Below are 14304 nucleotides of genomic sequence, written 5' to 3'. Positions count from 1 at the left end.
TTTCTTTCTTTCTTTCTTTCTTTCTTTCTTTCTTTCTTTCTTTCTTTCTTTCTTTCTTTCTTTCTTCCCTAACCCAGTTGTCCTTTAGTAGCAGTTTGTTCAGTTTCCATGTGCATATAGGCTTTTTGGTATTTCTGTTGTTGTTGAGGTCCAGCTTTATTACATGGTGGTCAGACAGGATACAAGGGATTATTTCAATCTTCTTGTATCTGCTGAGGCTTGTATTGTGACCAACTATATGGTCTATTTTGGAGAAGGTTCCATGAGGTGCTGAAAAGCAGGTATACTCTTTGAATTTGGGTGAAAACTTCTGTAGACATCTGTAAGGTCCATTTTATTTAGGGCCATAGTAAGTGCCCTTATTTCCCTGTTTAGCTTCTGTCTGGATGATCTGTTCCTTAGTGAGAGTGGAGTGTTGAAGTCTCCCACTATTAAAGTGTTGGGATATATGTGTGGTTTCAGCTTTAAATATGTTTCATTTACAAATGTAGGTGGTCTTGTATTTTGGGACATAGATGTTCATAATTGTGATATCCTCCTGGTGGAATTTTCCTCTGATGAGAATGAAGTGCCCCTCCTCATCTTTTTTGATTAATTTTGGTTGAAACTCTATTTTATTAGATATTAGGATAGCTACCCCAGCTTGTTTTCTGGGTCCATTTTCTTGAAAAACTTTTTTCTAGCTCTTTACTCTAAGATAGTGTTTGTCTTTTTTGCAGAGGTATGTTTTTTTAGATTTAGCAGAATGTTGTATATTTTTTCTGTAACCATTCTGTTGGTCTGTGTCCTTTTATTGGAGAGTTGAGTTCATTGATGTTTATAGATAATAGTGACCAATGAACGTTAGTCCTTTTATTGTGAAGTTGGTGATCTTACTGTGATTCATTGCTTGTTTTCTTTTAATTTTGTGTTAGGAAATTATCTATATCCTGTGTTTTTTGGGGTATAGTTTTTTTCATTTGACTGGAGTTTTTCTTTTAGTGTCTTTCGTAGGGCTGGTTTGCTGTGTAGATATTGCTTAAATTTAGTTTTGTCATGAAATATTTTGTTTTCTCCATCTACTTTGATTGAAAGCTTTACTAGGTATAGTAGTTTGGGTTGGCATTGTGGTCCCTTAAAGTCTGCATGATCTCTGCCCAGGCCCTTCTGGCTTTCATAGTTTCTGATGAGAAGTCTGGTGTGATCTGATAGGTCTACCTTTATATGCTTCTTGGCCTTTTTCCCTGGCTTCTTTTAATATCTTTTCTTTGTTCTGTAGATTTAATGATTTGACTATGAAATGATGTGAGGAGTTTCTTTTCTGGTCTTGTCAATTTGGTATTTTGTAGGCCTCTTGTATCTTTATGAATATCTCTTCCTTTAAGTTGGGAAAATTTTCTTCTATGATTTTCTTTTAGATATGTACTCAACCTTGGAGCTTGAAATTTTCTTTTTCATCAATTCCTATTATTCTTTTTTAAATTTTTATTATTAGTTACATTTTATTAACTCAGTATCCCAGCTGTATCCCGCTCCCTCATTCCCTACAATTCCTATTATTCTTAGATTTTGCCTTTTCATGGCATCTTTAATTTCTTGGATGTTTTGTGTTTGGGACTTTTCCAATTTTACTTTTCTTTGAGAGAAGTATCAATTTCTTCAAGTGTGTCTTTAGCACTAGTGATTCTCTCTTCCATCTCTTGTATTTTGTTGGTGATGCTTACCTTTGTGGTTCCTGATCTTTTCTTTAAGTTCTCCAGGGTTTTCTCTGTTTGTGTTTTCTTTATTCATTCTAATTCTGTTTTTATGCCTTGCACCATTTCCTTCATCTGTTTGAATTTGGATTCCTGTCTCTCTATGATGGTCTTTATTTTTTTGTTTGTTTGTTTGTTTGTTTCCTCTCTATATGCCACTACTTGTGCCTCCTACTTGTGTCTCTATTTGTTTGGTTAATTTGCCTGTGTTTCTTTGAGAGCTTTGTTTATTTCCTTTTTGTTTGCTTTTATCTGTGTGACTATTTCTCTGAGAGACTTGTTTGTTTTCTCTTTATGTGCCTCTAAGTGGATAAACATACCTTTTAAGTCATTTTCCTATGTTTCTGATGAATTGGGGTATCCATTGATTTTGGGGTTGCTGGTGAAGCCATGATTTCCTGATTTTTGTTGGATGGGTTCTTTTGCCGACATCTAGCCTTTTGCTTATCTGTAACCTTCACTGCTTGTTCTTGGATTCTGCAGTTCAGGCTGGTACCTTCTTTCTTTGGTGTCTGGAGAATTCTTCAGGAAGGTGAGAGATGTCCAGTGATTTCAGCGTGTGCGTTGGTGTTTCAGCTGTACCTGTGGGAGGAAAGTCTGGGGGCTCAGAAGGACAAATGGAGGAAACATGTGTTTGTGCATGTGTGTGGAAGTGTGCCTTGTGGGAGAGGGTGCTCGCAACTCTAGAGGCCTTCAGTGTGAGGGAGGGGCACTTTGCAGGCACTGAAGGGGTTGCTGGTACCGAAGTGTTTGCAGGCTCTGAATGTATAGCAAGAGCTGGTGATAATCACCGGCACAAATTCCCTGAGTACCTCAATGGCTTACAGGCTACTGGTTTTCAGCTATGACTGAGCTCCAGGAATTATTTGCTTAAACTTCACTGGTAGATCTGCAGAGCAGTGGCTTCAAAGTCCCAAAAACCCCTCTGTTTCCCACAGTGGATGTGTTGTTGGGAAGAATATTATGTCTGGCTGCTAGCTTAGAAGCACCCTGGATCTGGGGCTCTGTAGGCACTTGAGGTCTCACTCACTCTCTAGCAGGTCAAATTGTAAAACACAGGGTTCTTCCTGTTCTCTACCAGCAGGTTTGGACCTGCTGAGTCAAATGTGGCAGGATGAGCTCAGTCAGCTCAGTGGTGCTGCAGCCGCTGGACTAGGGAGTCTAGCTGCAGCCACGGAACTGGGAGGCCAGTCCAAGTGCCTGCTGGGAAGTCCTGGGGAGCCACAACTGTGGTCCATAGGACTAGGAGGCCTAGCGCCTGGTGTTCCTGGGTGTTTTTGTGGGTCTGATGGTCTTTGGTGGCTGTACAGCCTGCTATCTGCTACTGAGGGGTTGGGCAGCCTATGCAGTCATTGGCTTGGAAGCTCAGTAGAATCAGTATGGCCGCTAGCAGACCCAGCACCGTGAAGGATGGTACTGTGGATCTGGGACTCTGAAGGTGGGTATAGCTGGCAGCTGCTGCTGAGAAGATAGGAGTCCCACCTCTGCTGTTTTGGTCCCCAGGCAATGAGTTCTATGCTGAGCGTCACTGGCCTGCGGGTCAACTTCCCTTTCAGACGGAGGGAAGCCTGAAAAAGGGAAGTGCCCCTCTCCATTCCCAGACAAGTCCACTAAATCTGAATGTTCTCCACTCCTGTGATGTCCCCTCTCGTTCAGGAAGCCTCAACGTAGATTTTCTGGCTTCAGTTGCCCCTCCACTTCCCAATTTGGGAGTTGCAGATCCTCTGCCTCTCATATATGGTGCTCTCTGGTTGCTGCCATCTTGGATCGTTCCCACTGTTAAATTTTTAATGTATTGTACTGCAGATGTCACTGGAAACACAGGCGGAAAAATGAATTGAGGATTTGAGTGATGATCCATGAAACTATGTCTGTAATGAAAGAACTTACCAGGCTTGGGATTAAACTCCATGTGTAAAGCAGTAGTCATGCAATGGCAAGGCATGAATTTGGATCACCAAAATCCAAATAAAGGCACACAAGACAGCAGACCCATTGATCCAAAGCTTGCAAGCTAGATCATCTGGCAGATGCTACAGATAGCAGCAAAGAAACTCTGTCTCAAGTGAGGTGGAAGGTGGAGGCTGTTATACAAAGTTATCTTCAGAAATCCACCATGCACTGCGGCACATGAGTGACTATAGTTGCACATATGAGCATCTGTGTGCCCATGTGAATGCCAAATGGTTTATTTATTTGTCATTTTTTAAATATCAATTTAACCATGATATTATGAAAATAACTCAGAAGTTAGCATACAATGGCATTGAATTTAAAATCAAACAGTGGTAATTACTTTTTATGATACTATAAGGTAAGTATGATATGATTCATGCCTTTGATCTTTTGTTATCTGAGCTGATACAAGTGGTAACGTTAATTGAGATTTAAAGTAAATTGCAACATTCCCAATCAACTTCAAAATATTATATAGTTACTTTTCTCTAATTTAGATATCCCTTTTTATTAAAGAATAATTGTTATACCTGGGGCTTGGGATCCTTGGAATATTGTAAAATAATTCAATGTCAGGAACCAAAACATGAGTATCATAACTAATGGCTTATGGACCACATTATACAAACATACATAAGTGTATGAGCACAGGATCAAAGCATAGTTCAGCAAACCCATCTATGTAACCAACATCCAGCCATAACATGCAGTACACAAAGCCCCACTTGTGCTTCTCATCTGACATTAGTTTTGCCCAATTTTGTGTCTAGAAAACACCACTCAAAATTGTGTATGGCATATCTGTTCATATAACTGCATTTAAATATATACATATTCAATATCACGTAGAACATTCATCCACTTTTGAAATACATTCTAACTTTTAAATTAATTATTTTCTCTACAGGCATGTGGATAATTTTTACATTTCATGCTAGATATGGTTACTATTAAATTAAACATATATGTGTAGATACATTGAGAACATACGTGTATTTTCCTAGGTTTGGAATGCTTGGTTGCATGGTTCACATAGAATTTGTTTTCATAGAAGGCAATTTTCCAATTGATTACAAGCAACACAGATAAAGTAAGAGAGAACTGAGAATTCTGTATAGTTTCTAATACTTGCATTTTCCTCAGTTTTCATTTTCCTCATTGTGGGATTAAGGTTCATTTTAAATTTGTACTTTCAATTTTTAGTCATTTTTTTGAGATTATAATTTCCCCATCACCCTTCTCTTTCCTCCACCAAAACCTTCCCGTGCAATGTCCCTACCTCTCTTACACATTAATGGCCTCTTTTCCTTTAATGTTTATAGACATATAAACATTATTTGTATAATATAATATATATATTTGTTAAGACATAAATATAATCTCTTCACTCTGTATAATGTTACTTGTATGTATGTTTTCAAGGCTAAATTCTTTGTTATTGGATTATCAACTGGTGTTTTCTTCCTTGGAGAAGACTATCTGATGATATGTGATTTGCAAGAATATTTACTTTCTTAGACTTTTAAAAAATAGTAGTGAAAGTCTGTTCACCTTCATTTGCTTTATTTGAACCATTTACTTTAATAATTAATAATATAAAATATAGGCATGAAATATTTTGTTTGTGTTATTACTAATTATATTGTTAATATAACATACTCTTCTATAATGATCTGTTTGGGTGGGAAATTCTAATAATTTATATGTATTAAGTATAAAATAACAGAAGGTACAAATTTTGTATTCCATTCATTTGGTATTTCAATATTTTTCACTTGCTTCTAGAGCTAATAAAGTCCACCTTATCCAAAATTGTTTTAAACAGGACAAGCTAAAAAAATACAGATCGTTTTATTTTCAACATATGTATGTTATTCATTCTCCTTGAAAGGTAGCTATGACCAAAACAGAACACAAAGTTTAAAGTCAATTTCGCTTAGGAGTGTCTAAAATGTAAGACAATATTTTAAAATTATTGCTAATAATTTAGTAAATAGAACACTTTTATCAATGGCATTCTATGTTGGCAGTTTTTTTCTTTTTCTTTTTTTTCTTTCTGAGATTAGATATTGCTTTATAGCCTAGGCTGACATCAGTGGTTGAAATTGCCCTGCTTTACCGATCCTACTGTTAAGATGATAGATGTCCAGCTTATACAAAATTCTTTAATTATTATAATAAATAAGTAACAATGTAATAAATAAAAATAAATAGCACTTTCATTTTCATAATAACAATGTTTTTATGTATTTTGAAAAAAATTATCTCCATTCTCAGTATGTGCCTTTTTGAATTAAAACATTACTACTTTCCTTAAATTGGGATAAAGTATCAATCAATGCTTCTGAAGCTCCTGTCCTATCCAGGTCTTAGTATCTCCCCTTCTTTCCTAAGATTCCCTGCACGCTGCCCAAAATTTGTTCATGAGTCTCATTATCTGCTTTTATACAATGCTGGGTAGAGTCTTTCAGAGGTTCCACAAGCATAGCAACAGAACCAAACCATCTGGGCACAGGGGTCTTTTCTGAGGCGACCAAGGACCATTCACAGACATAACCTAGAATCCCTGCTCAGATGTAACCCATGGCAGCTCAGTATCCAAGTGGATTCCTTAGTACGAGGAACAGGGACTTTCTCTGACCTGAACTCACTGGCTAGCTCTTTGAGTGCCTCCTTGGATTGGGGAGCACCCTTGCCAAGACAGACAGGAGGACGATGCAGTCAATTGGGATAATACCAGATAAGCTAGGATCAGATGGAAGGGGAGGAGGACCTCCCCTATCTGTGGACTTGGAGAGGGGTATAGGAGGAGATGAGGGAGGAATGGTGGGATTGGGAAGGGAGGAGGTAGAGGGCTACAGGTGGGATACAAGGTGAATAAACTGTAATTAATATAGAAAATAAAAAGTTAATAAAAAAGTATCAATCCATTTCCTAGAGCACAAAATGTCACCAAATTCTATTGCATTCTAAATGCAGAAAATAAGTGAATACTTGACAACATTTTTGTTGTCAAATATCAAACTTTCCAAATTATTAAAGCTATGTAAAATGTTTAAAAATCTGTTCTTAAGAAACCTCATTATACTGTATTAATCACACTACATTACTACGGGGATCACTGAGTGCTCATCAGTTTCCTCAAACAATGACAAACCCTGCATTTTTGAGAATGTAGAATCAAAAGATTAACCTTAAGAACTGGTATGTCTGTTTTATCAAGTCCTCTAATCACTGCTCTTAATTGCCCACTAGAATTTAAGACTCTATTGCTAAACACACTTTGAACACAAGACTTGGAGTAACTGACCAACTATCTTAGTATTGGCAGGTACATACTAACTGCAAAGGGGAAAAAAAGTAATTTAAAGCCATAGCCAGATGTGAATCCTGGGGAAGACAAGATATCTGCAACGGGACGATTGTGGCAGTTACATCTGGGAATAACAAATTGCTTTCTAATTGGACTTCAGTCCCACTCAATAGGCTGTAATTTATACTTATAACTCAGCCAAATTTCTTCGGTTGGAAAAGTCATAGATCTTAGGGATAATCTACTACTGGCACTTCTTAAATCAAAATATTTCTAACTGCATAATAAGTATTTATCTTTATATACACAGAGAGTGCAGGTCCCACTCATCAAAGATCTTTCTTTTTTGTAGCAAAAGGCTGTTACAGAAATCAACAACTGATCAAAATGCAGAGAATAAGTGAACCTGGGCTGCACCATTTGCAGCCATAATGCAGATATCAAACTCATATCTAGACCACAACTTATTCTAGATTTTTATATAGAAGTTGGCAACTAGTGAAGTTATAAAAGAAGAAAACATGTCAAAATTGTCATTATACAAAAAGGTTTTGAAGTTATTGGTATGTCTAATCAAATTTAATGAAATAAATTTTATATGCTGCTTTTTCTCTTGGCCTGACCTATGAGATTAACTTAAAAGGATGAAAGTGATTTTTTTAAATTTTTTAAATATTAGTTACAGTTTATTAACTTTGTATCCCACCAGTATCCCTCTCCCTCATTCCCTCCCAATCTCACCCTCCCTCCCTCATCTCTTCCTTGCCTGTTTCCAAGTCCACTGATAAGGGAAGACCTCCTCCCCTTTCATCTGACCCTGGTTTATCAGGTCTCTTCAGGACTGTCTGCAAAGTCCTCTTTTGTGGCCTAGCAGGGCTGCTCCTCCCTCGAGGTTGGGGGGAGGTCAAAGAGCCAGCCATTGAGTTCATGTTAGAAATAGTCCCTGTTCCCCTTACTAGGAAAACCGACTTGGATACTGAGCTACCATGAGCTATATCCAAGCAGAGGTTCTAGGTTACATCCATACGTGGTCCTTGGTTGGAGAAACAGTCTCATAAAAGACCCCTGTGCCCAGATATATTTGGTCCTTGTAGAGCTCCTGTCCTCTCCAGGTTATATTAACTCCCCCTTCTTTCATATGATTCCCTGAAGGTTTGGTTATGAGTCTTAGTATCTGCTTTGATATACCTTTGATACAGGCTCCTGTCCTGTTACTTGTTTTCTCCTACATCCAATGCCCATCCCATTTGTCTTTCTAAGTGAGGATTGATCATCTTTCTCCAGGTCCTCCTTCTTGTTTATCTTCTTTAGGTGGATACACTTCAGTATGTTTATCCTATCTTATAGGTCTATATAAGTAGGTATATGCCATATGTGTCTTTCTGCTTTGGGGATACTTCACTCAGAATGATCTTTTCTAGGTCCCACTATTTGCCAGCAAATGTCGTGATTTCCTTGTTTTTAATTGCTGAGTAGTATTCCATTGTGTAAAAGTACCACGATTTCTGTATCCATTACTCAACTGAGGGGCATCTGGGAATACAGAATGGCAGAGAAACATTTTAAGAAATGTTCATTGTACTTAGTCATTAGGGAAATGCAAATCAAAACAACCCTGAGATTTCACCTTACTCCCATCAGAATGGCTAAGATCAAAAACTCAAGTGACAACACATGCTGGAGAGGTTGTAGAGAAAGGGGAACCCTCCTCCATTGCTGATGGGAATGAAAACTTGTACAACCACTTTGGAAATCAATCTGGCCCTTTCTCACAAAATTAGGAATAGTGCTTCCATAAGATCCAGCTATACCACTCCTAGGTATATATACAAAAGATGCTCAAGTACACAACAAGGATATTTGCTCAACCATGTTTGTAGCAGCTTAATTCGTAATAGACAGGACCTGGAAAGTGATATTTTGACTCATGATTAGAGAGGTGTCAACCTATTATGGCTGGGACCTGTGGTAGAACTTAACCATCCACATCTTAGCAGCCAGGAAACAGAGAGAGTTATGTTATTGCCAATTTAAGAATCAGCCCTGTAGGGCATGTTTTCTCATTATACTACTTTCTCCAAATGGTCTCCACATGTTTATATTGTCACCATGTCATGACTACTTCTAGACATGATTCCATTGATTAGACCACAGCCCTTATTAATCAAGATTCTTTGAAAATTCTACACAAACAAACACAGAATTGTGATTTACTCATTTCCAATTCATCTTTTAATCAATTCAAATGGATAATTAAAGGCAAATATCCTATTTGAAAAGCTGTAACATGTTTGACTTTGCACGTTTACTCATTATGTTCTAATATTAAACATCATATGACTTTAAAATTTTGTTCTTTAGTTTTAGCTTTACATGAACACTTTTTATTTCTATTGCAAGGTGCCCTGAGGTTGGTGTCACACAAAGTCCCTAACTCATTCATCTTTTATTGAAGACTAGAAAATTCAGCTAGAGTACTGGGCAAGTAGAATTTATGATGTGAAGATGGATTGATTGCATCTTATCTCGAAATGGCATTGAACTTTATTCATACCCACAAGCATCTTTACTTACCCATGATAAGAACACATACATTTTTCTTCTTTGACAACACAGAGGGTGAAATACAGCCATAACTGTAATGTGCATGTGGTGCTTGTCAAATCTATGAAAGAAAGTAACCTTACTTTGTGAGAAATAGTAAAATTACAGAACTTCACAGCTCAGTTGGCCTGAGAATATTTAATAACACTTCCTTACCTGTCATTAATTGTTACATGGTCTTAAATTGCACATCCCACACAATGAGTTATTTCTTTTTCTTTTCATTTATTATCATTATTTATAATTTTTGTATCCTAGTTGTAGCCCGCTCCCTCATCCCTTCCTGGTACCACCCTCCCTCCCTCTTCCTCCCCTATCATTCTTCTCTAGTCTGCTGATGTAGGAAGTCCTCCTTCCCTACTATCTGACCCTAACCTATCAACTTCCATCAAGACTGTCTGGATTCTTTTCCTCTCTGGCCTGGCTAGGTCGCCCCACCAGGGAGAAGTGATCAAGGAACAGGCAACTGAGTTCATGTCATAGACTGTCTCTCCACAATGAGTTATTTCTAAACGTTGTGGAAAAACTCTTGAAATCTTAAAAAAAGAAAAACAAAAAGAACACTATATTCAAATATGTCTTCAACACCCTTCTGATGTTTAAAGTACAGACAAGAGGTGATTTTTCCCTATTATTAATGTTTGCTAGTTAGTATAAATTTTGTAGAACATAGATGTACCAAAAAAGTAAGGAAATAATAGTACATTGAATATATATCATATTAAATTTATAATTCATATCAAAATTATAAATGATTCAAACAATTATAAATAATATATACATTTCTGTCAACAGTAAATTATGATAATAACTGCAAGGCTCCTCAGTATTTATTCAAATAAGTAATATTGATAAATGTTCTAAATATGTTTACATTACAAATAAAAACAATTAGTTTCTTAATAACTTAACTAATAACATTTAAAAATGCTTTTTTAAAATTTATATCTCTTGGTAAGTAGAAAAAATATTTTTCCCTAATAATATTTCAGGTATATTGTTGCAGCTCATTTAGCAGAGTCCTGTTTAGCATGGACAATGACCCAGAATTCATCATCAGAATTGTCAAATAAGCTGAATTATATAATAAATTGTGGATTTATGTGTCAAATCAATATATACTAGGACATAGCCAGTCTACAACTGAAATGACCATATATATGTGTGTATATAATTGTTATATTTTTATTTCAACTACCAAAATTTTAAAATATAAAGATTTATAACAGAAGATAAGTTTAACTCAGATTCTGGAACCTAAGATAATTTCTTCTCATACTTTGCTTACAAGGTATTTTCTATTTGTAGCTGCAGGCTCAGTTTAAACATTGCCTACTGAAAGACCTTCCACTATTGTGAAGTAGAACTCAGGGTAATCTAAACTATCACAGAAGTTGACAAGGTAGATCCAGAGGGGATCACTTGTTCCATAACATAGGGTACTAGATCCTCACTTGAGACAGATGAAAATGTGGAACAAGTCTTTTAATAAACAAAGCAAAACATTATTGGCTGTGAAGACTTAGAACAGATCTTCCCAGCAAAGAGAGGTGTATTGAGATACACACAAAGTCTCACCTGGTAATACTGCCATACTTGACATTTAAAGGCAAAATAGCATTCTATTGTGTAAATATACCACAATTTCTGAAAAGAAATGGTACATTTACACAATGGAATAGTACTCAGCAATTAAAAACAAGGAAATCATGAAATTTTCAGGCAAATGGTGGGAACTAGAAAAGATCATACTTAGTGAGGTTTCCCAGAAGCAGAATGATACACAAGGTATATACTCACTTATAAGTGGATATTAGACATATAATATAGGATAACCACACTAACATCTGTACATCTAAAGAAGCTAAGCAAGAAGGAGAACCCTAGGTAAGATGCTCAATCCTCATTAATAAAGGCAAACAGGATAAACATCAGATGAAGGATAAAACAGGGAACAGGACAGGAACCTACCACAGAGGACCTCTGAAAGACTCTACCCAGGAGGGTTGTTAAAGCAGATGCTGAGACTCATAGACAAACTTTGGGCAGAGTACAGGAAATCTTATGAAAGAAGGGTGAGACTAGCAGTGTATCAAAGTGGATGCTGAGACTCATAACCAAACCTTGGGCAGAGTGCAGAGAATCATATAAAAGAAGAGGGAGTTAATAAGACCTGGAGAGGACTGGAGCTCCACAAGGACCAAGTATATCTGGGCACAGAGGTCATTTCTGAAACTGAACCTCCAACTAAGGGCCATGCATGGATACAACCTAGAACCTCTGCTCAGACATGGCCCATGGCAGTTCAGCATCCTGGGGGATTTCCCTATTAGGGGGAACAGGGGCTATCTCTGACATGAACTCAGTGGCAGGCTCTTTGACATCCTCCACACACTGAAGGGAGGAGTAGCCTTGCTAGGCCACAGAGGAGGACATTGTGGCCAGTCCTGATGAGACCTGATAAACTAGGGTCAGATGGAAGGGGAGGAGGACCTCCCCTACCAGAGGTCTTAGAGAGGGCCAGGGAGAAGATGAGTGAGGGAACGTGGGATTGGAACAGAATGAGGGCCGGGGATATGGCTGGGATACAAAGTAAATAACTTGTGAATAATATAAAAAATAAAAATTATTAAAAAAAAAAAGGCATGTAGAGGACAGGAGATCCACAAGGAAAGCAACGGAACCAAGAAATCTGGGCACAGGGTTCTTTTCTGAAACTGACACTCCAGCCAAGGGCCATGCATGAAGATAAGCGAGAACCCTTTCACAGATATAGCCAAAGGCAGCTCAGTGTCCAAGTGGGTGCCCTAATAAGGGGAACAGGGACTGTTTCTGACCTGAATTCAGTGGATGTCTCTTTGATCACCTACCCCTGAGTGTGGAGCAGCCTTACCAGGCCACAGAGAAAGACAATACAGGCAGTCTTGATGAGACCTGATAGGCTAGGGTCAGAGGGAAGGGGAGGAGGACCTCCCCTATCAATGGACTCGGGAAGGGGCATGGGAGGAAAATAGGGAGGGATGGCCGTATTGGGAGGGCATTCAGGAGGGAACAATAGCTGAGATATAAAGTAAAATAATTGTAATAAATAAAAAATAAAATAAAAAAGGCAAAGTATCCAAAATGGAATTCAACCCTCACAGAATGAAGTACTGAGGACACTGGATCCTAAGGTCTGATGTTTTAAAAAAATGACTTAAAGACTCTCATCCTCTTTCCTCTCTTCCACCATTTCTGGTGTCTATCCTGCATACTGTACTTTCTGAATGAGATTTAAGCATCCTCCCTAGGGTCTTCTTTATTGTTTAGCTTCTTTAGGTCTGTATATTTTAGTATGGTTATCCTATATTATACGGCTAATAACTGCTTATAAGTGAGTGTATACTATTCGTTTCTCTCAACTTCTTGATTACCTCACTAAGGATGACCTTTTCTAGTTGTCACCATTTGCCTGCAAATTTCATGATTTCCCTGTTTTTAGTAGCTGAGTAGTAATCCATTGTGTAAATGTGTCCTAATTTCTGCATCCACTCCTCTGTTGAGGGACATCTGGGTTGTTTCCAGATTCTGGGAACCTACTATAGGATGTCCTCTGATAGGCTCCACCCAACAGGGAATTACAGCAGATACTGAGACTCATGACAAAACTTTGGGCAGAGCACAAGGAGATTAAGGGGTGTGTGTGCGCGGGAGGACATGGAGAGGACCTGAGCCCCACAAGGAAACCAAGAGAGCTAAAAATTCTGAGCCCAGCGTAGCCTGCAGAGACTAATGAACCAACCAAGGACCATGCACAGAGAGAAACTAGACCTCCCGATCAGATATAGCCAATTGGCAGATCAGTCTCCATGTGGGTTCCTGAATAAGGGGAACAGGGGCTGCCTCTGTGATGAACTCGATTGCCTGCTTTTGATCACTTGCCTCTGGCGATGCAGCCTTGCCAGGCCACAGAAGAAGAGGGTCCAGGAAGTCTTAATGAAATTTGATAAGCTATGAGCAGATGACAGAAGAGGAGAACTCCCCCTTTCAGTGGACTAGAGGAAAGGGATATGGGGGGAAGAGGGAAGGCGGCTGGGACTGGAATGAATTGAGGGAAAGAGCTTCAATCAAGATATATAATGAATAAATTGTGAAAAAAATTAAAATTAAAGAATGAATAAATAAGTATGTTAAATGAATTAAAGAAGAGACATAAACAAGGAAAATGGGTATGGGAAAAGTTAAGGGAGGAACGAAAGTATGTGAGAGTGGATCGACCCTCATTTTTAGTAGTATGGACGGAGACAGACAATACCACTGAACTGAAGAAATGAGAAACTTTGCTCCCAGAACAGACATGTCTCCCCAAGCTCACTGCTAAATGTAGGGGAAACAAGGCTCCTCTTAGAAAAATTAACAAATTAAATTATTAATTTAATTTAATTATTAATTTAAATTAAAAAATTAAAAAATTAATTTGAAGAATTTGAGGATAAATATGTACATAATTTTATTATAATCCAAAATTATAAGATATGAAACTTGACATAAAATAGCTGTTATTCAAAAGAAGCACCACCATAAATAAAGCAGAACCAAATGTAATCTAGAAAATGGACAAAATAAAATAACATCGAAATTTCTTGATAGACTTAGATGCAGAAATGAGAGAATAAAGGCAAAATTGTGGATAATATCAAGTGAAAAATCAAAATATAC

Source organism: Psammomys obesus, unplaced genomic scaffold (assembly GCF_907164565.1).
Source record: "Psammomys obesus unplaced genomic scaffold, mPsaObe1.curated_primary_1811, whole genome shotgun sequence".
Lineage (NCBI taxonomy): Eukaryota > Metazoa > Chordata > Mammalia > Rodentia > Muridae > Psammomys > Psammomys obesus.
The sequence above is the reverse complement of the archived record's forward strand: the minus strand, read 5'-3'. Positions refer to the sequence as shown.